Genomic DNA, 24,867 nt, shown 5'->3' on the forward strand with positions numbered 1-24,867 from the left:
CGCTTCTAGTGAACTGTCACCCAGAAATTTCCTTACAATTCCATTATAAAAAGAAAGAAAGAGTCAAGCAAGGCTTAGAATGTATTTGCTTCAAGTTTCCATCGAGATAAAGAGTTCTGCAGTTTCCACTTAGATGACAACCTGTGAAGATATTTACTTGCAAGTAAAGATGAAAATACAAAAAGCATGGCCAAGCTTTCTCTTGCCTTAGTTAAAATGACCATCTTTCAGCAATAAAACTATTTAAGTTTTATGGCATGGAATCAAGATACACAGCTGATTTTTTTTTTTTTTGTAAATAATTTAAAGTCTTTCAGATGAATTCAGGCAGTTATTATCCATCAGCCAGGGCATAATTTTATCTTAATCAAGTGTGTGTATGCATGCATGTGTGTGCCTGTGTACATGCAGACTCGTGTACCTTTACACAGCCAAAGATGTTGTGATTCTCACTTAGCTTTTCTTCAAGGCCCTGGAGCATGGTGGATGCATTTTGTGTCAAGTCTGTTATTAAAGGTTTTTTTTGCTGTTTGACTTTGACCGATAGAGTTAATTTTCTTTAATACAGATCTATTCTCTGATGGCCTGAATTAACGATCTCCTTAGATTTGTTTCCAGCTGATAAACAGCAGTAAGCTGGCATGTAATAAGCTGTTTTGTTCTTTTTATCGTTGTGATAGGTATCTTCATTGGGCATTGCATAGAGTCCTATTTTGATATTTGTGATTTTGTTTATTGCTTAAAATACACATTATGCCTTGAACAGGGTAATTGCAGCTGAAAAGCCTCCTATGCTCAAACTTTGCATCTTTCCTGCTTAGAATTCCCACTTTCTTTTTGTGAGATGCTATGATTTCTTATGAGGCTTCTGGCTTTCCTCATTCTCTGGGAAAGTTTAAATTCATGTACGTGTACATATGCACACACACACAGTGAAAAATTAAAAAAAATGTTTTATAAACTTATCAGCTTGTGGGGGAAAATGTGGAAAAAATTTGGAGACAATTTTATCAATGCTGCTTCTGTCTTATAGATTTATTTTTTATTCTGCTTCCTTTATTAATGCACAAAAGTAGGTTTCTGTAGAAGTTCATAAGCCACTGCTGTTCCTTCTCCATAAAATTAATTGGTGTCCCAGTTTGTTCTCTTGGGGCAATTAAGAAGTCATCCATAACTGTCATTTCATTATGTTTTTTTTTTTTTGGCGTAATGTTACATCTGAATGACTCTGCTAACTATGATCACAAGCCTGTTTAGCCCAGTCCTTTGCCCTCTGGCAGCATCCTGCAGCATGCTCTTGTGCTCTTTCCCAAGGAGGTGGGCAGCATATGGTCATACTTGCCCATAGGCTGTCTTCCTGCTTCTGGTATGCAGCAAAGGTCTTGTGAACTGGAGATATTTTCTGAATCTTTGTTTTCTGTCAGCCTTGCTGGACTCTTTTCCATAAACTTGGAACCAGTTTAAACTCTGGCTTTCCACATCAGTAAATTTGTTGGATTAATTATGGACAGAACATATTTGTCTCCTTTCAACCTTTTTGACTTCTTTAGATGTTTTTAACGGGTATTCTCATTTGATTCCCTGTATTTCTTGCATTACAACAGACACTGATTAATCTGCTCTTTAGTATGTTATCTTAGAGAAGCAGTAACTTTGGACTCCTTATGGTCACCACAAATGTTTGCGTTGAATATTATAAATGTACAATTAGAAATTCTATTGGTTATGTGGTCAGCTGAATTGTAAGAGTCATCTGCTCTTCTCCTCTGGTGTATTAGCATTAGTAAGCAAGATTTTGAAAGACATACAAGTTCAGCAGGTCTAACATCTTCACTGCTTTCATGTTACGTTCTCAGATCTGTGTAGACTTATCATCTCTAACAAAGATGCAGAAGTGCAGCTGCAAAAATGTAGCTGCCTGATACCGTGTCATCGGGTCTCTGCCAACACTGCAACATGGGACAGAATCTCCCTGCTGCAGTGACTGTCATTCTGTAGTACTTAAAAGCCAAGAAAAGTAGTAAAAAAAAATAATATAATATTTTCCAGGAGACATCAGTGGTTCTTATAGGAAAAACTCTTTGAATACATCAAAGCTTCATGAACTCTCATGGGTTTGCTACAGGCAGCTGAAAGAACAGTTCTCCAGATACCCTGTAAAATATTGCTTGTGCTGACACACTTCTAACACAATAATCGTTGTTTCTTAATACAGATGTGTCTCGTTATTATTCAAAATGAAGTATGTTTATTTATCTGTTTTAACCACACGTCAAATTTTGCCAATCCTTGCTTTGCTGTCCAGAAGTAGCCAGCTGGATATAGTGTTGTCACGGATGACCACGTGTCTTCGCAGACAGCACTGGTGAGGTTATGGGGTGATGATGGTCATCATCCCCTGTCAGGGGAGCTCCTCTCAGGAGCCCAAATATCAAAATCTGTCCTGCTCCCAGCAGGCATATGGTAGAAAGACCCTTTTTCCCTTTGTCCCCAGGCTATTGGGATGTGGATTCCTCTAGCTTTCCTCTTTAATAGCCAGACACTGAGGATGAGGGTGAGAAGGAAGGAGAGATGGAGCAGCACGAAAAGCCCAGCAGCTGTGAGCAGCTGTATGTCCCTCCAGATTGTCACCACATCCTCATGAGATAGAGAGAAAGCGGCACAGGTCTGGAGAGCAGCAGAGAGGTGCCCCCAGGCAGACCGCATGTGTCAGTGAAAAGGCTCGTCCACACTGAGTGATGCTACAGCTGGCCAAGTTGAAAGAGAGAAGTTGTTAAATGGAAATCTCAGATGTGGAGCTCTATTTTCCTGCCAGAAATCTAGCCAAAGTAGACTATTTGCTGTACTGGACATTCAAGCTGTGATGAGCCTAGATATCACAGCCTCTCTTTTTGAGGTCTATCTGCAGCCCACAATAGGGATGCAGTTTGCCAACAGTTGCAGAGGATGAGTCTGCTGGTAAGTCACAGGGTGTATGGCATAGCCCTCAGCCGCCACACACTGGCTCTGCCCTCTTGTTTGTGGACGTTTAAAGACTGATCCTGTCTTATAGACCATTGAAATACAGATTCTGTGCAGGTGGTACCACTTGTGTAGAAGTAATCACAGCCAAAGCAACCTCTTCTCTAGAGGCCCCTGACTGAAGAGAGGGGGCAACAATGACTCACAGTGTATTAGCAAAAAAATCCTTTAAGTGAAGAGATTTTGGAGTTTCATCTGCAAGAGAAATGGAGGTAGCCAGAGGTTGATACCAGTTACCATAAACGTACCATAAAATCTCTGCATAAAGGCAACCAAAATTGTTTGAAGTGCATCTGTTCCCTTCTGCTCATTGTTTCCCCCATGATCCAGCCTATCTCTATAAGATAAAGCAGCAACAAATATCAGGAGGTTTTCAAGCTCATGGTCTTCCCTCATTCTTCTGATTTACTTTCACCACAGGCAAAAACTTATAGACCTTTGACTCTCGTTTATAAATAGACAGCCTGGATAACATTAGCAAACATAAACAGTACTCTCCCTGAAAATCCTATTTTAAACACAGATTTGTAAAGACCAGTTTTATCTTTCCCATCTGTAACTAGTTAAAATTCCAATTGTTTTTCTTAAGAAGAATTTTAACAGGGGGTAGTAAGAATGAGGTGGAGTAAAAGCAATTTAAATTGTAGGGGTTTTTTTATTAAGGGTTTAGAAAAATCTATTAGAGACCTGGGTTATCTGCAGCTTCCAAATGGTGCTGAAAAAATGATGGTGCTCTCAGTTGTCATAGATGATTTTTTTTCATTTAATCTGTATGATATGTTTTTCTAACATTTATGCACAAACTTGCACTGGTTTATCTTCAAATAATGTAGTTAAATAAATGCCAGATCCTCAGTGGATGCCTTAATTGATCTAGAATCAACCAATTTATTTTTATTTGGCTCAAGCTGGAATAAAGAGCTATAAAATTAAAGATATAGCCAGGCACTTGCTGCAGAAATGCATGTACCCATTTAAAAGGTAACTATTTCTCTGCAGTCTGTTACTGCTGCTCCTTTGGGCTCCCTTTCTTGGTGGACCAACCTCTTCCACAGGCTCTTTAGCCCACCTGGCTCTGCATTCAGTTGGATGGGGAGCATCTGCATGCTCTGAGGTCCCATGCTGTCTGGTAGGGGAACAGGAGAGCCAGCTGGGTAAGAGAGAGGAGGGTTCCCACATGGTAAATGACTGACCAGGGCATTATGCGGTACAAGCCATTCTTGCACACACTGTACCCTCTGAAATCATCATGGGGTTTTGCATTGCCACAGACTCATGGTCCTTCCACTGCGCTTGTGGCCACCTTGACCAGGAGACCTCAACAGGCGGCAGCTTCTTAAAGCACCTCATCAGGATTCACCAGACTCATCTGTCGTAAGTTAGGGATGCTCGAGTGGCCGATACGTCCTCATTTCCTTCTGGCCACTTCACAACATGGGCAAGTGATGACAATTTTCATCCACTGCTGTTGTTCGCTAGGTGAATGGGAGCCAAAACACTAAAAGTGTCCAGATGGGTGCTTGCACTGATCTAATTAGATCAGTTTTGAAACATATCTTTAGGCTGTGGACAGATGTTCATTTTGTAGAGAGCCACGCCAGATGAAGATTACAAGCCAAGCCACTGGAGGTTATTGCCCTCACAAGTCTGCTGGCAGAGCCACCCCAGATCCTCCTGAGCTTCAACAAGGTGCAGACATGATCTCCCACCACTCAGGTGGTGACAGCTGGGGGGGTCACTGCCTCCTGCCCACACCTGCCTTCCTGGCACAGCACCAGGCTTGCTGGGCACTCTAACGTCTGTCTCCTGGCCTGTTCCAGTCAAAAGTAACCAGTGGGCACTGGGAACAACAGATCTTCCATTTGCTTGGGTTTGTTTTGTCTGGAAAGGAGTGGGGAGCCCTGTCTGGCTGAAGAACGGGGGGAGCACAGGGTGTGAGTTTGGGTTGGCACAGCTGGATCCAGAGGAGGCCGGCCATCCAAGGCCCTCCTGCGCTGGGGTGGGAGCAAAAGCCTGTCCTGCTGCCAAAGCGGTGAGGGGCCATCCGTGGGCCAGGAGCTCTGGAGAGCGGCAGGGGGTGTTGCTGCCTGTGGTTCTTCAGCTGGACCTGTCTGAGGACATCCCCTCGCAGCTCTGCCTGTGGTCCTTGCCCAACACGTGGAACCGCTCTGGGCTGCTCACATACCAAGGTCTTGGCATGGACTTGAGCTGGGGCTGCAGGGTTTGAAGAAGGAGTGGAAAAGGCTGTCCAACCCAAACAATGAAGTTTTTCTCTTGCCGAAGCTGTTAAATCTTTACCAAATGTGTTAATGTGTGTACAGACAAAGCATGACACAATGTTGACCGAGTCTGGTGAGCTGCTGGCTGCACTTGGCTGATACTATCGTAGCAGGCGGTATTGAACTTTTAATGTAACAGCAGGGTCAACTGTGAAAAATTACCATGTTTTTCATGTCTTAAGCCCTATCTGCGTTAGAAACTATCATATCCTTTCTCATGACAATTCTCAGGTAAAATGTATCAGCTTAAAGGCAACTCAACTGCTTTGCACATGCAGCTATGGGGCCATGACACAGCTGCTGAGCTGGTGTATTTCCAGCTACTCTAAATTTGTAGCTTCTTCCCATTGTTCAACAGTTGGGCTTATCATTAAGGAAGGCAGGTAATGATGCCTTCACTGAAAAGAAGGAAAAATATCACTACAGCTGATGGTGCTGTCTGGCTTTCCTTCATTCTCCAAGCTAGTTTCTAATTAAATGCATGTATTGCAGTCCTACCGTACTTCCTTTGTTAGGGTGGTATTTCTTTTAATTGCACTTTTTGAGAGCATGTTTACGCACAGATATTGGTCTCTCCTTGTGTTTTTCCAGAAGGGAATGAAAAAAAGGTTCACTCATTCCCTGAGGCCCTACCTTTGTGTTGCTTGTGCTCACAGCCTGGCAGAGCAGCCAGCACATAACGGAGCAGAATCTGCCATGGCCCTGTAAGGCTTTAAGGTACAGATGGAGGAAATCTTTAGTTTGTGGATCTGTCTGCAGAAATCAAAGGTTTCTGTGTCTGTTCATTTCTCACGATGGTAAGAAGGCGATCTGAGTCACCTTGGTCATCTCCATTACCCAGGACACCCAGCCACATCAGTTGTCTCAGGAAATGAATGACTAATCTGCTGTGTATTAATGTGCTTTTATTTATTGGTCGTTTCACCAGTCCCCACAGTTTCCTTCATGCTCTCCAAGCAGTGAAGAAAGCATGTTCCCTGTTCCACGGAAACACAGCATTTATGTAAGTTGAGAGCACTCCTGAGAATATCCATTTACTTAAGCCTGTTTGAAGGTCACTTCTTACCAAAGCTTTCCAAAATTTCAGCAGCCCTGCTTACAGCCATCCAAGTGAAAGACCAGCAACAGGAGCAGCAGAAGAAAGGGAAGCGTAAACAGCTTGGGTGGGGACAGGGATCATCAGAGCAGAAGCTAAACTGGCTGCGGTGCCTTTGCTCGGTCATACACTGGTTTTGAGCTTGGCATTTGATGGTCTCTGACCACCAGATGGCATAAAGAATGCTGTTACATGCGTCAGCTTGCTGCTGAAACATTAAGTGTTGGGTTCACATTAGTTAAAGTGGATTCTTACATTGCTTTTATGCAGAGGCATATTTTATTGTTTCTCTTAGATGTAAAAATGTATCAGTAGGACTCATCCTATTGAAGGGAAATCAACTTTCACAGCAAAATTCAGTTTCAAATAGCAAGTGCTGCTTAAAGAAATGCCTTTCTCAGGTGCAGGGAAAATATAGCAGAAGATGAGGGGAAGAGAGGTTGATTTGCTAATTGGATTACAGGACCAGGCACTAAAATAAATCATCAGTTCTCATCTTGGTTCTGATAATGATTCTCCTTGTAGCTTTGGGCAAATCACATAATCCGCTTCATTTCTCTATTTCCGTATGAAGGGCAATGATTTCCTGCCCTGCAGTGGTGCCAGAGGAGTTAATACTCATAAAGCACAAATGGAGGGAAGAAAAATACTAATGACACCTGAAAGCTACTTGCAAGAAAGAGCTCTCCTGGTTTGCCTGTTCTGCACCACCCAGCTGTTGCTGTGCCAATGTGATAGCTATAATGAGGCTATAGAGTATGGAGAAATGTAAAGCATAGTGAAAGACATATTACTGAATGCTACTCAAAGGAAGAGATACTACTGACAGAATTGGATTAACATTTTTTTTGTTGTGTTTTCAGTGTAATATGTTACAGAAATCTCATGGTGAGTGGAAACAGCCTGCCTGCTGTTCTCCCAAACCTTTCTGAGCTAAAGAAACAGCCTGATGGCTGGCGGCTTGCACTGCTCTCTGATTTACACCCGTGCTCCAGCTTCCCTTCCTCTGGTTGAATTGAACATTCAAGTTCAAACCCAAAACTTCGGCGCAGTCCCTGGTTCAGTTGCTTATTCAGAAGTAAAACCATGAGTTATTTGGAGAACTTTTCAGCTGCTGTGGAAGGTAATGTCTCTTGTACATCTTCAGGAATCAAGCCTGATGATTTTACCACTGAAATATGTGATCTGATTATAGCAGCTTGTGATATTGCCAGATCATAAACCAGTGCACTTCTGAACGCCCTTAGGAGATAAATGAAAAGGGTAGGGAACCCATTGTAAATTACCAGTGACTAGGAAAATCTCACAACAGCAGTTCGTATTACTGCTGCGGTCATGAGATGACGTATTTCTTTTTTATTCTTATCTTTATTGAGTGTAGTGGACGTGAATACCCTAAGAAGAGCCAAAGGATTTTACAGGTATATCTGGAAATTTTCATCATTTGGGAAGAAAAGATTTACAGGTTCAGATAAGGACAGTACTGAAAAAAGAGAATTTGGCGTGATGTCCCTGAGAAAAGAATACTGCAACAATGAACAATGATATTCAAGCATGCTTTATATGCTGATCTCACTGCCAATGAAAAGAGACTGACTGTATGTCTTCCCATAATCACTGAGGGTATTTATGGCATAAATGTAATTTTTGGTTTATCTGAAACTGAGTTTTATCAGCTGTCCTTTAGCAAACTGAAGAATCAGACTGTGAATGAGAGAGACATGAAAACTGTCAGACTAAAACATACCCAGCAAAACAAATGATTACTGATTGACCTTGAAGAAAACTGAGAAAAACAATTTTAATAACAAAATAAGATACTGAAGTGCCATAACTGCAGTGCCAAAATGATTTCCAACTACTCACAAAAATATCAGCTTTGTTTTTCCAGTGATAAATTTAGTTTTTCCGCTTGTCCTCATTGCACATTTTAGCGATGATGTTGGAAATATTTCAATTTCCATTTAAGATTTTTAAAAGCAAATAAAGTTATCTTGGCAGCCTTAGGGAAAGCTAATGCAGTAGATAGAAGATGTGCAGAAAATAGTTTATACAAAGGTTGAGTTCAGGCTCAACCCTGAGCACACGCCACTCTCTCTGAAGCCACAACACGGCCAGACGGCAAGAAGCACTGTGCAGCCTCAGGAGTGTCCAGAGGCCCTTCACATGGACCATAAATGTAATGAGATATGCCTTTTTTCCTTCTTCTACAACAGCTGTGGTATGCTTAGCCTGAAGGTCGTGTTGCACTACCCAGCATCGAGGAGAGACCGCATGGCAAAGCCCACCCCCTGTAGCAATGTACCTGCTGTGTGCATGTTGGATGAGCAGACCCAGCGCATGCCGCAAACCTGGCACACCCAAGCAACATGATCCCTGCTTTACTCATACACTGGGAGGTTTCTGGGAGGGCTGGAGAAGGCCCTTTGGTCTTCGGCATGGGCGGGACAGGATAGAGAGAATGGGGCATGAGGAAGGGGCCGAGCAAGAAGGAGCATGTGTGATCTCTCCAGCAGCCGGCCACGAGCCAGCCTAATTCGTGTGTGCTGCTGTTGAGTTATGCCTAGTGCTGAATAAGCTGTTATGGAAAAAACTCTCCGAGATTTCAGTTTTGGATGCTAGCATCATGATCCTTTGGGACCCATGACATGTCCTCCCCTCATAGCCAATGCTTGCACAAGTTCACGAAGTGGGTGCAGCACTCTCCTCCTGGCCAGAGGCCGAGAGAGGCAGAGTTACCTATAATGGCCACCTGCGGAAAGTGCTCTATCATCCTAAAAAGAATGCCTTTCATATGTGAAATACAATAGCATGCAGAGCAGTGGTATTAACTTTAAACCCTTAGCATCATTTTGTTCCAAATAATTAGTATTCTGATGCTATTTTTTCTAGATACTGAAATCTTGATATGTTGTTACGCCTCTAAATGGATCAACATGGACCTCATTAAGACTATAATACAGCAATAGCAAATTAGAGAAGATTTTATTATATAAAAAAAAGATCAATGAGACTGAAAGTTGGAGAATTAAATGAAAAGGAAGAAAAACACTGTAAAGAAGTACAAGCATTTGAAAAATATCTAATAGACTCAAGAGATTCCTTTATTGTTTCTACTCAGAGAATTTATTTATTTTCCCCATGTAGAACATGCACAATACCTTATTTAGTAATATTTCAAGGAGCTTTTTTAGCATCTGGTGTTAGACATAATTTTTGCAATGCTCTGGCAACATATGAACACTGTAAAGCTAACACATTAGCTTGCCACTGAGATGGAAATAAATAGAGAAGGCTGAAGAAATTTTCAGTGCAGGGGGCAGCTCCTGTTACCTCTAGCTCCAGAGATGATTCCTGCTCTGAACTCATTCTCCTGCTTTTTGCTTTTCTGGCTGAAACTATGGGCTTTTGGACCTCCTCATTTTTTATTTTTTATTTTTGGTCAAAGCATTGTCAAAATCAAGTATTCACTTGAATTTATAATATCCAGTAATGTGCTGCAACACATCAATATGTGAAGAGTGATGTGAATCAAGTCAGCTATGTGTGCTCTGTTTTTATACCAGGTATAAGCAGAGAAGCTGACTTGGATCAGGCATACAATATTTTCTGAAGCATGTTTAATGGCACGAGTAGAACTGGGGACATTTTTCAATTTGAGTTTGCTACAAAGGCTGTTATGCAACTGATCTTTAAGTAAAATTGTTTTCATTAACAGTTGTTAAATACCACACGGAATGGCCTTGGCAAGGTCAATGTAGAGGGCAAATAATTATTACCATAATTTCTTGTAACAGGCTAGAATTTTGTGGATATCCTTTTCATAAAGGAGATAAAATAATTTTTGTTTCGTGATATCACTAATGGATATTATAAATGCTTTTTATTTCACCATCTAAGTGAAGATCTACATTTCCAAATGTAGTCCATTCTGGAGGTAAAAAGACAAGACAAAGAAATCTAAGCTGACAACATAATACTACAACCAGCATAACGAGAAGTGCCAAATACCTCATTGAGTTCCCTAAAGACTTTGCAATTGCTGTTTGTTTTTATGGCCAAGGTGCTCAGAGACTATGGTGATAATAGCATAAGATCAAAAGAGGGAGGAGGATGGAAGTCATGAAGGAAGGAAATGTATTTTAGATAATCCTCAGAAAATTACATTATTATTGGACTCTTAATAAGCATTCAGATAGGTTTTAACATGCTGTGTGTGTTGCCTGTGTCCACAGGGATGTGAAGTAAAATTAGTGGACTAAATTATGTTCTCATTGGCACTGGTGTAAATCCAGAGTAAGCCATCTGACTACATGGTTAATTCCAGTTTTCCAGTGAGTAACCAAACAGAAATTAGTCTGATGTTCCTGGACGCTCTCTTCCACTCTCCTATATAGAAAATACTCATAAATAAATCAATGAGAATATTCTGCCGATTGTGTGCTCTCCACTTGTCAACAGCACGAAGAACAACAATGCCATGTTTTTTTCCATCTGCCTTCTTGGTAGACCACCTCTCAGTATAGGAATACAGCAACTACTAAGTACAACCAACCTCAAGTAGCTCGTATGCTAAGAAAAATCAAACAAAAAGGCAGTACTGAAAATGCAGAGGCAATCCCAGGTGTGACAGCAGGAAGAGGAAGGAGTGAGGGAGAACAGAGAGGAGCCAGGAAGAGCAGGCAAAAAAAGCCAAGAATAAGGGAAAACATTTTGACAGTTTGAGTATCTGATTATCCAGCCGTAGTCAGCTGGAAAATGAGGAGGGTGATAGAGAGCGATGCGAAATGAGCTGGTTTTGACATGAAAAGCTGGACAGGGCCATCTGATAGCACATGCCCCCAACCCCAACAGGAGCAGGGGGTCTCTACCCCATCCACTCTCCCTCACTGCTGCCTGGCCAGCGTCACCCGTCTCAGCTGGAGCTCTGCAAGGCAGGGGCAGGGGCAGGGCCAAACCTGCCCGGTTGCTGTCATTGTGTGACCACCGCGGCCAGCTCAAGCTGTGATTGCAGACTCCGCCTATAAATCTTTTAAACAAAACTCTGACCAGAGGCCTCCGAGCACTGGGAACTGGGGTAAACAAAGGTTTCTGTGCCAGAAGCAGGAACTATTATTATTACTGTTCAAAAATGCAAAGGCCAAGTCCTCTCCTGGCCAATAGAGGAAAAAAAAACACAACACAACAGAGCTGCTGTCTGCCTGGAGAGGGCTCTCATCCAGCTCGCACCTTGCTGTGCTTTAGTCTGACACTGTATGTCAAGTGAACTGGCTGGAAACAACTAAACCGTCCTACCCAGCCAACTGAACACCCATGGATTTGATGCACAGGCTTTTCTTTCATCTTATTTCCCAGCACTCGGCCTCTGTGGGACTGTTTTACTTCTGTCCTGCCATGTAAGTGGACATTCAGAGGTGCCTAGGACCATGGTGAGTAGGACACGCAGGAGGGAAAGCATTTTGCCCTCAATCTTTAAAAATGGATGCTATAGCACTGGCCAGAGATGAGTCAAGGCCTCTGGAAATAGTGTGGCCGAGTGGCTTGCAGGGAGACCTATTTCACCTTTGGCAGCAATCCAGCAATGGCAAAGGAAAGGTGCCCTCAGAGCCCAGACCTGGTAGAAGGGCTTTGCATTCCTAAAGGACTGAATCCAAAAGCAGAGCATAAACACCACAGGCAACACGCCTTGCGAGAGGTTTATTTTTACTGTGTGAATTCAAGCGCTGGAATGTCCTGTACTTATTCCAGGAGGGTTAACGCTTTCGTGCCTCACGGCCTGGCCAGGAGGGACACTCAAAGCCCCGGGCATGAGCTGTTAGCCTCATTTTCCTTATACCTCAATGACCAAAACAGCCATGCTCTCCCTGAGTTTCTCGGATCACTGTTTTGGGGTTTTCTTGAATTACTGCACATTTTATTTCTCCTCTCCCCTTCCTTGTCCCCTTGTGTTCCAGGAAATATTCACAAATGCCAGCCAACAGAGCTGTTTAATCTTTTTTCTCTAGCTGCATTTTTTCTGGCATAGGTCTGAAATGGGCATGTAAGGGATGCACAGTGAAACTACTAATATATGGCATAGTTGCTAATCTAAGACGTGCTGTCTTTGTGAACCCAGCTCACTGGTTTAAAAGCAATGCCAGGCTGAAGGCGTTACTTCAGCAAGTGAAGATCCTTCACTGCTCGTTCCAGGATGCAGCTGGAAACAATGCATAAAGGAAGATGTTCTGTCATTCTGTAAGGGAAAGTCCTCTCCCAGCTGATGACATATTCAAGGGTGGGTTACGAGAGCAGCCAGGCTGGCAGAGGTCTGTGATCCACCACGGCAGAGACCCACTGCCACCCAGCTCATGGGACCAACTGAGCTCCCTGGCCTGTTGCTGATAGGCATGTGTGAGCCAGCATGGACAACTGCTTCTTCCTAACCTTGGCAAATCAACATTCTTGTGTTCACAGGGTTTTTGTTGTTTTTTGTTTGTTTGTTTGATTGCTTTTTACTTGAGGATACATTGCCTTGTGAGACCTTAACAGCACAGACACCTTTTAAAAGCTTTTAAAAGATGGCAGGATATACGTTTTGGATCATGTTTTGTTTCATCCTGGGCTTTCTTATGTTCCTTTCTGGTGGGAAAACTACGCGGGCCACTACTGGAAAGCTCCGTAAGTGATATGACTTTTCCAAGGTCTGCTGTCACATCATTTAGCTGGCTTTCTGTTTTCTCCAGTCAACGTCACTTTGGCAAACGAGCAGACTAAGACAGTCCCGGTGCCATGTAGATTTCCACAATGTGTTTCCACCCCATAAGGAATTCTCTTCTCCAAAATGTTCCAGTTCTTTTTTTGTAATGATTTTTGCATCTCCAGGCTGGGCAGGTACTTAGCACAACTTCCATTTGAAGAGGCAAGACAGGTAAAATGCAGAAGAGAAGCGTTTGTTCAGAAAGCGAGGCACAGTCCAAAACAGCTTGCTAAGGGGCTCAGAGGAGCTTTCTAGAAGATGAGAGGCTTGAACCCAGGTACCTGCCCTGCAGCTTTACTACACCTCCCTCGTCCAAAGAAGCAATAAAGTGCTACAACTATGAACTCATCATAACCTCATTTTAATGTCTGAAAAGATGACTTCTAAAGGAAAAAAAATAAAAGAAAGCATAAATATCTTCTTCAACCACTCATTACCCTTGGACTCTGTTCCCCTCTCATATGTTAGTGAGAATTAACGTTTCTGCAGTTCTAATGAGAGCCCATTACTTCATGGCATAACCCCATCTCAGACACCACCACTGATCTACACCAAGTGCAGAAAATTTATTCATTAGATTTATCCCATGTTTATTAACAGCTCAGCTCAGAAAAAGAGTCAGTGACAAAAACCATCTGGAATAAACATAATGGAATACAAACAATGTAATATATTCCATCGCTCCAGCCTAATTACACTGTTTGGTGCAAATACTATCAATCCAAGTGACAATTTACACGCCGAACACTTATTAAAGGGAAAAATGAACTGTGCTGGGAAGCACAAATCAAAGTAACTAATCAACACAGACAACACATTCGTGGGATTTAAGAGGCAAGGTACGGTAGTCTTTTATTCCTCCTTGTTTTCAATTTGGGAGACCTGCTGTGATGTTGCAGTACATTATGCATTATGTCTACTTATGCAACACTGGAGACAAGCATGTGTCTGGCTGTTGTCTTATTTTTCAATGGCTATGGCCTTCAACTTTTAAGTTGAAACACTTATCTTGTTCTAACTTGTAAGCTAGGAACAAGGTACACTGTCCAGTTGCACCGGTTTTCTTTTACAGTGCCTTCATCTTTTAGGATAGAGTAAGAGGCTGGAATTCAGGAAAAAATTAGAAAAGGTTGGAATTAGCTAGAAGTGATGCCAATTTGATCTAAAACAAGTTCTTATTGAGTGAATTGGTTCAACAAGGGAAAAAGGAAAAAGATCTCTCCCTCCCATGCAAGCATCTGAACAACACATGGCTGCTGTCCATGATCTGTTTCAGCTTGGAAGCTGGAACTGGAATCACTAGATGCATCTGGTGTCCCCAGGGAAGCCACAGAAAACACTGGCAGCAGTGAAGAAAAGATGGTAGAAGCCATGTGAAGCAGAAATTAGACAACCAGCCTGTCTGCATTAGAGTGTGAACTTTAAGAGATGCTTTAGGCACCTGCATGAAAGCTGAGCCCTCAAAGACAGTAAAGTGACACAAAGCTACAACATATAACACTCTGTCAGCTTAGGGAAAATATACCCACAGTCTGGAAAATACCACCTAAGCTAACATTACAGTGAAATCAATACGAACAAATATACACACAGCCCCGACCACATAAATGTAGTCATAACTTCCATAATTGTTAGCAAAATACGACTTACATAAACCTACACTGAAAAAATCCCCGTTAGTGCTTAGATACTAGAGGAGTGTTTTTTTTTTTTTAACTCATTCTATGGGGAAAACAGTGAGAAAATGCTACGCTGAGTGGGCCACAGATGTCAAAAAGCCACAAGCTACTTCATCTGCAACTGGGAGAGCACCAGTCACCACCACCCCATGCGCAGAAGTGTCTCTCCAGACCTTCACCTTCCTTCCTTTCCCACAAGACAAAGTGGAGCCAGGGTCCCTTCACATTTTGCAAATGGTCATTTAGCTCAAAAACGTTCTGTCATGGGATTGTCTTGAAAACAATGTTCATCTCGTGAAAATAACATTTTATATTTCCCCTTCAATTGATTTATTCTGGGACAGGATCTACTGCTCTGTATCAGGGTCTGGTAGTGTTGAACATAGGTCTATTCTCAACCAGAGGTCTGATAATAAGCCAGCTTTTGTCATATCTCATGTACATGAAAAACGTCCAAAGCTGTTTCTCCACCTGCTGTTTTCAGAGAGAAATAATGTGTGACATCCTTTTCTCCTTGAAGAGTTGACATCATAGATGTGGCCACAATGGGATATTTCTTCATTTAAGAGGCAAGGTGCAATGTTAGATAAATACACTCCTGAGAGTTTTGAAATTTCAGTGATTCATAAAAGCCAAAAATTTTATTGCCAGCTAACTGTGGATCCATCTCTCCAGAGCCTTACTGCACCATCTGTATTAGCATGCAAATCGAGATGACATAGCTGTTGCTAACTAATTTCAAGTGTGACATTCACAGCATAGATAGACTATTGGGATGGTCTTTGGCAACACCTTCATCCAGCCATCTCTGCACGCTCTCTGACTGATGCCATCATTCCCTTCCACCGGGAAGACGAACATGAGGAAGACTTTTTCTCACATGCTGACTCCAGGTCTATTCTTAAAGAAAAAAACAGTATATTCAAGTCACCTATCAACCCCACAGGTACTGTGTTCATTTATGTCTCTGTCCTTGGCCTTAATTACTTTGCTTCAAACAGAACCTTCCAAAAGCTCTCTCTCTCTTTTTTTTGTCTTTTCTTTCTTTTTTTTTCTTCTCCCCCCCCCCCCCTTTTAATTTCTCTTTCTCTCTCTCTCTTTTTTTTTTTTTTCCGATTCCCACCTGGGCTATAATATTTTCAGTAATGTTCAAAAGCATATATAAATAAAAGAGGAATGATTCCCCATTTGCAGATTACCGAAATACGGTAGTATGCTGTCAATAATTATAATGATAAAATACCTTAATTTTCAGTTTATATGGATTTTTACCCTCTTGTTCTACAACCTTTGGAGCTCACTTTGACTAGGGAATCTGAACAGTTTCCTTTCTAAACAAGGACTGGCCACAGATACAGAGCATTTTCTTTAGGGAGCAGAACATAGCAGCCATGGTATGGTCAACACAACATGCTCAATTAATGTCTAAATCTTTAGTCTTGTAACTGGGAATTATTCTGCCCTTTTGGGATGCTCAGACACTTGTGTTTTGGTTGTCTTGAATCTTGAAAGTTTTATGTAGACCTCCAGAATTCCCTAGTCTGGATTTTTTCCTCTGAGAAAGGAGACTCAGGGGACATGCTAATGCCACTTTGCAGGTAGGGGGGGGTTGTTCATGTGCTGAAGTAGAATAGAATAATTAGGGTTGGAAAAGACCTCCAAGATCATCTGGTCCAACCATCCCCCTACCACCAATGTCACCCACTAAACCTTGTCCCTAAGCACCACGTCCAACCTGTAGTGATCACGGTGTGCTGGCAGTGCCCTTGGTGTTGTAACAACGTGATGTTGAATCTGGTTCCCTGTTGTCATGAAAAATCCAAGCCAGTCCCAACCCTTTCTTGTGACTCCCTGCACTGTCATCTTTTCCCAATCGTTCAACCAATTGCCTTCCGTGCTGCCAGAACTCTGAACTAATGATAACTGTCAAAGTCAATCTGTGGTGAATACTGATTTTTTTTTTCTATCAGGGGCCTAGGAGGGACAAGTTAGCTGAAAGAGTGAGCTATCTTAGGGAACTATCTATCAACAGCCCATCAAGGCAGAAACTACTTGCTGGAGCATCAGCTGATAAGCCAAAAGGGAGATGAAGTTCACAGAAAGAATTATTTTAATTACTGTGTAGTCTGCTTCACCATTATTTTAGAAAAAGCTGGAGGCAGATGTTACGTGAATGTAATTGGAGATTTCAGGAAACATCCTAAAAGCCACAGAGGAAATGTTAAAAATACAACGGAAATAATTCCCTCTGGAATATAAATACAGGCAATTTCCACCCCCACCCCCCCCTCCCCATAACTACATTTAAGATATCAAGATATCTTAAGATATTTAAGATATGTTGGTTAGTTGACTGAACTTCAGAAATGGGCAGTCACTCAAAGACAGGTCGTGTTAGCTGTTAGTCATTTTGATACGCTAGGGATGACAGTACCTATTCCAGCAGGCTGATTTTCCTACAAGCACAAAGGCCATGAAGCCACTGCAATCCTCCATTGCTGTGGCTTGCTTTGAGCAGCTTCCAGACTAGCTTTCCATCTGCAAACTGTGATGCCCCAGCTGCCAAGAGCTTCTTGTAGAACAACAGTACTCTTAACTCTGGGCTCTCCATCTGGATATTTTGCTCCTTTTGGTGTCTGTTTTGATGATTGTCTTGTTCGACATTTAGGTTGGGAGCTTTCTGGCTGTCTTGGAGGATTTGTTTCTGTTTCTGACCCTATGGAAAGACTATAGGCACACAGCAGCACGGCAAGGATTAAAAGTTGTTCTCATTACCTCTTCACAGAGAATCTATTTATTCACGGGTGACTATGAATGGACACATATTTCCATAATTCAGGGAAAGTACCTTCACTTTTCTGCATCTTCACAGACTTCCAGTATGATCTCAATTCAACAGTCATTGAATCTTGCCTCAGTACTTATGTCTGTAAACCCAAAAGGTGGCATTCAGAGAAATACATACATATGTGCTAAGGTGCTGTACCAGACAGCAGAGAGAGATCGATCCTGAGAGAGATACAAGAGAAGTCTGGTACACATCAAAATGCAGTATCTTCATATCACTAATGTAGGAGAGTCTCCCTATGAGTTACATTGCTGCCAGGTAGCAGAGCACTGCCTGGCATTTTCAAGATATTTGAATGTTTGCAGCCTATAAACAATTAGAATTGTTAAAAAGAAAGCCCATCAATCAGAAGTTTTCACAACTCCTCATTTGTATGTAGATTTCTAACCTCATATCATCAAGTAATAGTTATCAAGACTATGGAATAGAACCCTTAATTGTTTTCCCTATTTTTTATTTATTTATTTATTTATTAAGCCTGCAGTACTGGATACTGAAGAGATCTTAACAGTTTCACATTGGAATGAAAGGAGTTGCTGTCTTTGATTAAACTGTTGGTTCTGTTAGTCCACTGTTGTCTTGGGTAATGACCAGTCCCACCAACTCAGCAGACAACATCTGGGTGAAGCAACCACCAAGAAAAGCACAGCTAGTCAAGGAAGTAATTAGAATAGCTGTTAGCCTTGAGCAACAAACTGCAGGAGTTAGCAGCCTGCACCTGTTGCTTACAAGTGGGCTTACTTTGCTTATAAATGCAGAGATGCTGCTCGAGTCCAAACCCTGGACAGTTTGGACCACCAGCTATACTAGGGCATGGCATCCCCACCAGTCCCTTTCTCCATCCCAAGACTTCTTTTCTCCAGTAAGGCTGAACTCCAGCCTCAGTACTGTAGAGCAATGAGAGGCTGATCTGAGGTGTGAAAAGGGAAAAAATGTGCATTCTGGGACAGCCTGTCACTAGGGGTTACTACATGCTGGAGAAGTGAGAAAGAAGAAGGTTCCCGGAGGGAGTGGAGAGACAGCAAAAAGGGAAAGACAGAGCATATCCTGCATTGACACAGAGCCCTTCTAGCACCCCTCCAGCACCATGAACCATTCGACAGCCCAGTTCTTTCTCAAAGATGGAAGTAAAAAAATCCAAAGATTTGTTGAAATGAGGCATTTCTCTTCTTTCAGGTCAGGCTGGTGCCTTCTGTATGCACTGACTCGATGAAATAACATATCTTGTGCCATTATAATTAATAAAGCCTTTGATAAACTATGCAATAATCCATCCTTAAGATCAACTAATTCAAATTTAAACAGCGTTCTCACATGTCACAGGCTGTCTGAAGAGATTTATTTGGAAAACAAACTCTTCAAGTCTGAAAGTTAGGTGGAGAGGGAAAAAACACATATTTTTAGAGACGTAAATGAATATCCAATAGCAAAATATTTGGATTAAGTCAGTTTATCTGTCTTCTTTTTCTTGAAAGAAAATGAAAGTTATGTTCTTATTTAAGATTAATTCTTTCCCTTTGTGTTACCAAATTTATTCCTGGTCTAAGATCTTATGCTCTTAGACTCCCTACGCATCAAATTTCATACCTCTTGAAAAATGAAATTTTAGTATAAGAAAGATTAAAAGATTTCTTCTCAGCTATTTTCATAGGCACTGCATTATTTCCTCTGGGAAATTTCACAAGGGGAAGATTTCAGCCCGCTCACAGTATACATTAGAGCGAGAATGCAATTCGCAAGCAGGGCAGCTCCTTCAACTCTTCTTGTTGCTCGTTTACTTTGACTGAGCTCACATCAGACTGGTGTATTTCACAGTTGGTTTGTAACTTGAAAACACGAGCTGAGTAATAGGGTGAGAATATCTCACAACAAAAAATTCTGAAGAACATGTGGTTTATTGGTTTGCAAGCGAGGAAGTGACATCAAGCATCCAGACATGGATACTTTTCATTTAATGCATCAGTTCTGCATAGTTAGAGAGAGTACATTCCTCCCCATAAAACATACACGACAAAGTACTTAAAGATGTTCAAATTCAAAGCCATAACCATCTGCTTATCGCAGACATCTGTTGCTTCAAAGCAAAGGACTATATGAAAGGTTCAGAAAGCTTTAGAGCTAAAAAGATGCATTTGCCAAGAGACTAATGGAACACATGAATATACATAAATTCCAAAAATATAACAAACTGCTATTTTCTCCCTGGAGTGCGGTTACACCAGCTAGGTATGTGAGAGTTGAGTTGCAAAGAAAATAAAAGAGTTGTCTCAGATCTCAATTAAATTTTTTGTCACTCTCCAAACACTCTCGAAAAGCAACATCTCCCTCCTCCATCAGCAGAGGTGTCTGACTTTCACACTGAACCCCGCGTCTTTGAGGAACTCCTGCCAGTGCACCTTCCAAACATGACTGTCTCCAGCCTGCAGCCTTCTCTCTACGGAGCCTTTCCCCGTTCTCACTCAGGGAGGTGGCAGCCCTATTTCTCTGGGAGCAGCTCCACAGCTCTGCGTGCCTATTAATTTCCTCACTTTCAGCATCCAGGTCTGACTGCCTGGTTGAAGTCCAGGGAAGTCTTTTCTCTGCATCTCCCTTGATGCAGAGTGCCACTTTCCCCACGTGGCTCTTGTGTTTCTGTGAAAACTAAGGTCAGCTGGAGAGCTGGGAGCAGTGGCAAGCTCTTTGGGACAGCGACTGTGCTCCTCTGAGCACCTGAGGTAATTGTGGTGGCATCTCTGCAATAAATAAAGTTGATATCGCCCTGTGGGTTTGTTCCCACAGTGAGGGTTTGTGTGCAGAGTTGTGTGGGTCTACAGGGAATTACCTGCTACAAGCTACTGGGAGCTAGGAAAAAGTATGAACCAAATAGGAGATGCAACGTCAGAGGGCTAAAGTACTTTTGGAAGGGCCGCAAGGAATGCAGAGGGGCTAGGAGCTCTCTGAGCAGGACAGTGGGAGCCCTGAGTACATGCAGGTGATCCCGTCACATTTCTCGCTCAGGATAATACCACCTGTACCCTGGCCAGTGGAGCTAATCAAGCCAGTTTTCTTTCACTTAACACACCACCTGCAAGTGGGCAGCCATCAAAGGGGCAGGGACTAAAAGCCACCAACTACAAGAGAAATTTGGGATTTCAGTATCTGTCTCTACTGATGCCAATGCACACACGAACTGAATAGAGAGCAAGGAAATACTTCATGATCTTAAATCACATAGTGAAGATCAGAGAAAGTTGATCCATCCCCTGCAATAAATCCCAAACCACCATACATAAAACAATTCACTTAAATATCAGCAAGATGAATTTTTATAAAACAATCAAAATATTTCTTGTTTCATTTAATCTTCCTGCTAACCATCACATAATCTGTGACCTCTTAAGCCTCACAGGAGAGGATATGAAGTCCCACAAGACCACAAGCTCGCATTAGGGGTTACACACCACTTTCGGGTTTACTGACGCTGCTTCATAAACTAGCATTGTGCTCATTGATTTCCTTTGCACAGGTTTTGCATTTTGCTGCCAGCTTCCCATTGTTCTTGAAATAACTGTGACAAGAACTGTAAAAAAATCAGACTGTTTTCCATGCTGATCATAAACGGAGAGCAGCAATTGTCAGTGATCATAAAAGAAAGCACAGCCTGCCCGAGCCACATACAGATCCTGCTTCTCACTCTACTCAGAGCAAAACATTTCTAGAAAGATAAGTTAGTAATTTATTGTGCCTGCATGCATGCATTATTCAGAAGAACATGGCAAGATAAAACAACACTGCTAGTATAAGGAAACTCAGCTGAAGTTCAGATCATCTAAGAGTTTTTATGAGGCAAGAGACTACACAAAGTTTGCTTCAGCAAAGTAAAGCCCTTTACTTACATGACTTGCAAGAGCTTCCAGCAGCTGGAGTCTCTGAATTACAGTGCATGCAGATATTGTGCTCTGCAGAAAGCCCCCTGACTTCAGCACTGGACACAACACTGGTGCTTCTTATTGATAAATAGTTTCCTGATTTTTCCTTTAAAAATATTCTCCAATACTTCTGTATCAGTGGTGCACACTGACAGCAGACTGCAAAGCAGAAAGCCTTTCTGTTGTTACTGAGGAAAGAGTTCCCTCTCAGCTGAATCCAAAGGGAAAAAAAAAAAAAAAAAAAAAAATGGAGTCCTTGACCTCGACAACTAGAATAAATCTACTATATCTGTTGGCTCTTTTTTGAATGCATACTTGAGCAGTAACATAAGAGCGAACAATCTGAGTGCAGAAACTGTGGCATGTCATGTTATATACCGGTAGGGTGTATGAACAATGCGTCTAGCAGAGGCACAGAAAAATGAAAACACAATGCATGTTTTCAGCTTTTATTTTGCTCACATCTTTTAAAAATAAAACAAGGATGACAGGCTTTTCTATTTCTTTTCACAACTCCCAAGTGGCAGCGCTTTCAGTTCTGTCCCTTCTACTTAGGTTCATTGCATTCCAAATTAGGTTATTGCTGACTTTCTATTTCAAACCTCGATTTTCTGAGAATCTCTGTATCTCAGCCAGAAAATATAACCCAAAATAAAGTTTATAATTTATGACATCATAAATGCACTGAATTGCTTGCAAGAAAAATGAGCTTTTTTTTTTTTTTCAGATTTTTTTCCCCTTTGAAAGATGTTTACTTCAATTTTTTTCTCTCTTTTGTTCATTCGACTTAAAATGATTGAACTTCATAAAGTAACAAGCATAACTTTTTGAACAAGTTCTCAGTAAAACAAATAGATGTTTGAAAAAGAAAAGATAATGATGTAGCTTAAAACAGGCAAATGCCAGGCTTCAGCTAAAAAGCAGCTCCCTGTTCCATTGTAAAATTATATTTACAAAAATAAAGACATTATTTTAAACATAGTCATTCAATTCCCAGACAGTGAGGACAGATGTTCTATGGAGAGGATGAAAAAAACAGTGTTTTAGGCATAACAAAAGGAGTTGCAAAAAGACAAGAAGGGAAGAAAATCTATGTCCTCATCTATTCTTTTGTATTCTGTTGCAAATGAGGGAAAAAAGGAAACAAAGTTATAGTCTAAAATAAAACTTTTAGATACTGTAAATGCAAAATTCCTGGCTTTATGAAATGTAAAGATAATAAATGCCCTCAAAACTTTTAATTTGCATTTCTTGCTTAAGACAAAGATTTTAAATGAAAAATGACCAAATGATCTCTTTTTTCTAGTGTGTCATGCTTTTTATATGCCAATGGACTTGAGCAACCCCCTACACTTCTTAAGTTAATGTTATAAAGGTTTTTCTTGAACCTCAGATGTGGTTTGGACTTTTTTTTACCCCCAACTTTATTAAAACACCAAAACACATGTACAACTTCACAGTTGTTTATTGGTAAATAAAGTCTCACAGCTGTAGCTGACTAGTAGCAGAGATATATTGTGTTGATTGAAACGTCAGTTTTAGTTTAGTTTCCATTTATATCCACTTCCTTTGTCAAATACTGATACCCTAAATCTACATTTCAAATTTCAAATCTTTTACTTTCAACCGCTTCTGCCTTTTCCCCCTTTCCCTTCTCCACTTATGTTCTCAAAATATGAGGTACTATCAAGCAATATATGTATTGTTTGTATATCTCAACTTGGACATGGTGTGCTACCAAGGATGTGCAATATCTGGGTTGGAGCTAGCACAGTCTTCACTCATTTCATTATTTGTCACGTGCACGTAAACCCATGTCTCTACAGGACACTGTCAACTACCATGATAAACCTCTTTTCTCTCTGCTAAGCTGTCAGCAAGCACTTATTTTCTCCCCCTTTCCCAGAAAAACTTGTCTATTTTTAGAAAATAGCTGGGATTTCTATTTTAATTTAATTTAATTTAGTTTAATTTAATTTTATTTTATTTTTAACATGGTTTTATGATGCAGAGGTCTCGTGACCTGGTTTGCAGGAACAATGCTTCGCACGCAGGACTGCTCACACACACCCAGGTTGCAGAAGGCAGCCTCATGAGTGGAGCACGTTAGGACCCCATTCAGCTTTCTGTCCGTAATTCCAAGAGGCTAAACTTCAAACCTGCTTGGGAGCTATTTGTGAAGTCTTCTGAGATAAGCAGAATATACACCTAACTTTTCAGAACCAAATCTTGTGTCCGTAATGATATTTTCAGTTCACACCACGAATTTGAGTGTGAGCTAATTATACCAAGGCACGATTCTGCTTCTGACCCTTGTATCGGGTTTATGTGGCAAGGTTTTGGTAGCAGGGGTGCTGCTCCAGGGGTGGCCTCCATGAGAAAAGTGCAGAAGTTGCCCCTTGTTAGATAAAGGCCAATTTTAGCCAGCTCCAAAGGGACCTGCTGCTGGCCAGAGCCAAGCCAATAAGCGATGTTTTTTGTGCCTCTGCATTTAAGAAAAGGAAAAAAGGCTGCTGCGACACAGCAGCTGGGAGAGTAGGGGCAAGAACCAGCCCTGCAGCCCCCAAGGTCAGTGCAGAAGGAGGGCAGGAGGTGCTCCAGGCATGCAGCAGCAGTTCCCCTGCGGCCTGTGGAGAGGCCCCTGGTGGAGCAGGCTGTCCCCCTGCAGCCCATGGGTCCCACATGGAGCAGATCTCCACGCTGCAGCCCATGGAGGAGCCCCCGGTGGAGCAGGTGGATGTGGCCTGGAGGAGGCTGCGGCCCATGGAGAGGCCCCGCAGGAGCAGGCCCCGGGCCGGAGCTGCAGCCTGTGGAGAGGAGCCCACGCAGGAGCAGGGATCTGGGGGGAGCTGCCGCCCACCCGTGGGGACCCGTGCTGGAGCAGTTGTCATGTTGGAGATGTTGTCAGCATCTGCTGACAGATGGAACCCGTGGTATGGAGCAGTTCTTGAAGAGCTGCTGCTTGTGGGCAGCCCATGCAGGATCAGTTTGGGAAGGATGGCATCCCTGCTGGAGCAGGGGCAGGGAGTGACTGTGAAGGAGCGGTGGAGATGAAGTGCCATGGACTGACCACAGCCCCCATTCCCCATTCCCCTGCGCCGCTCGGGGAAAGGAGGCGGAAGAGGGTGGATGGGGGCAGGTGTTTTTAGTTTGCTTTTAGTTTCTCATTTCTCTAGCTTGTTAGTAATAGGTAATATATTACATTCATCTCCCTATGTTGAGTCTGTTTTGCCCGTGACGATAATTATTGAGTGACCTCCCTGTCCATATCTCACCCCTTGAGCCCTTTGTATCATATTT

At 42.1% G+C, this 24,867-nt stretch overlaps 1 protein-coding gene across 2 annotated transcripts in view; it reads right to left on the bottom strand.

Moving 5' to 3' along the window:
• Positions 1-24,867, bottom strand: part of C1QTNF7 (C1q and TNF related 7) — a 51,464-nt gene that overhangs the window by 12,989 nt on the left and 13,608 nt on the right. The window contains exon 1 of one of the 2 annotated variants that reach the window (XM_040556336.1): positions 21,535-21,955. The exons of the other annotated variant lie outside the window; for it this stretch is intronic. The gene's annotated coding sequence lies outside the window, so the exon portion shown is untranslated. Of the gene's footprint in view, positions 1-21,534; positions 21,956-24,867 lie in introns of those variants that run through there. 2 annotated transcript variants of the gene reach the window in all.

This window comes from Cygnus olor, chromosome 4 (assembly GCF_009769625.2).
Source record: "Cygnus olor isolate bCygOlo1 chromosome 4, bCygOlo1.pri.v2, whole genome shotgun sequence".
Classification (NCBI taxonomy): domain Eukaryota; kingdom Metazoa; phylum Chordata; class Aves; order Anseriformes; family Anatidae; genus Cygnus; species Cygnus olor.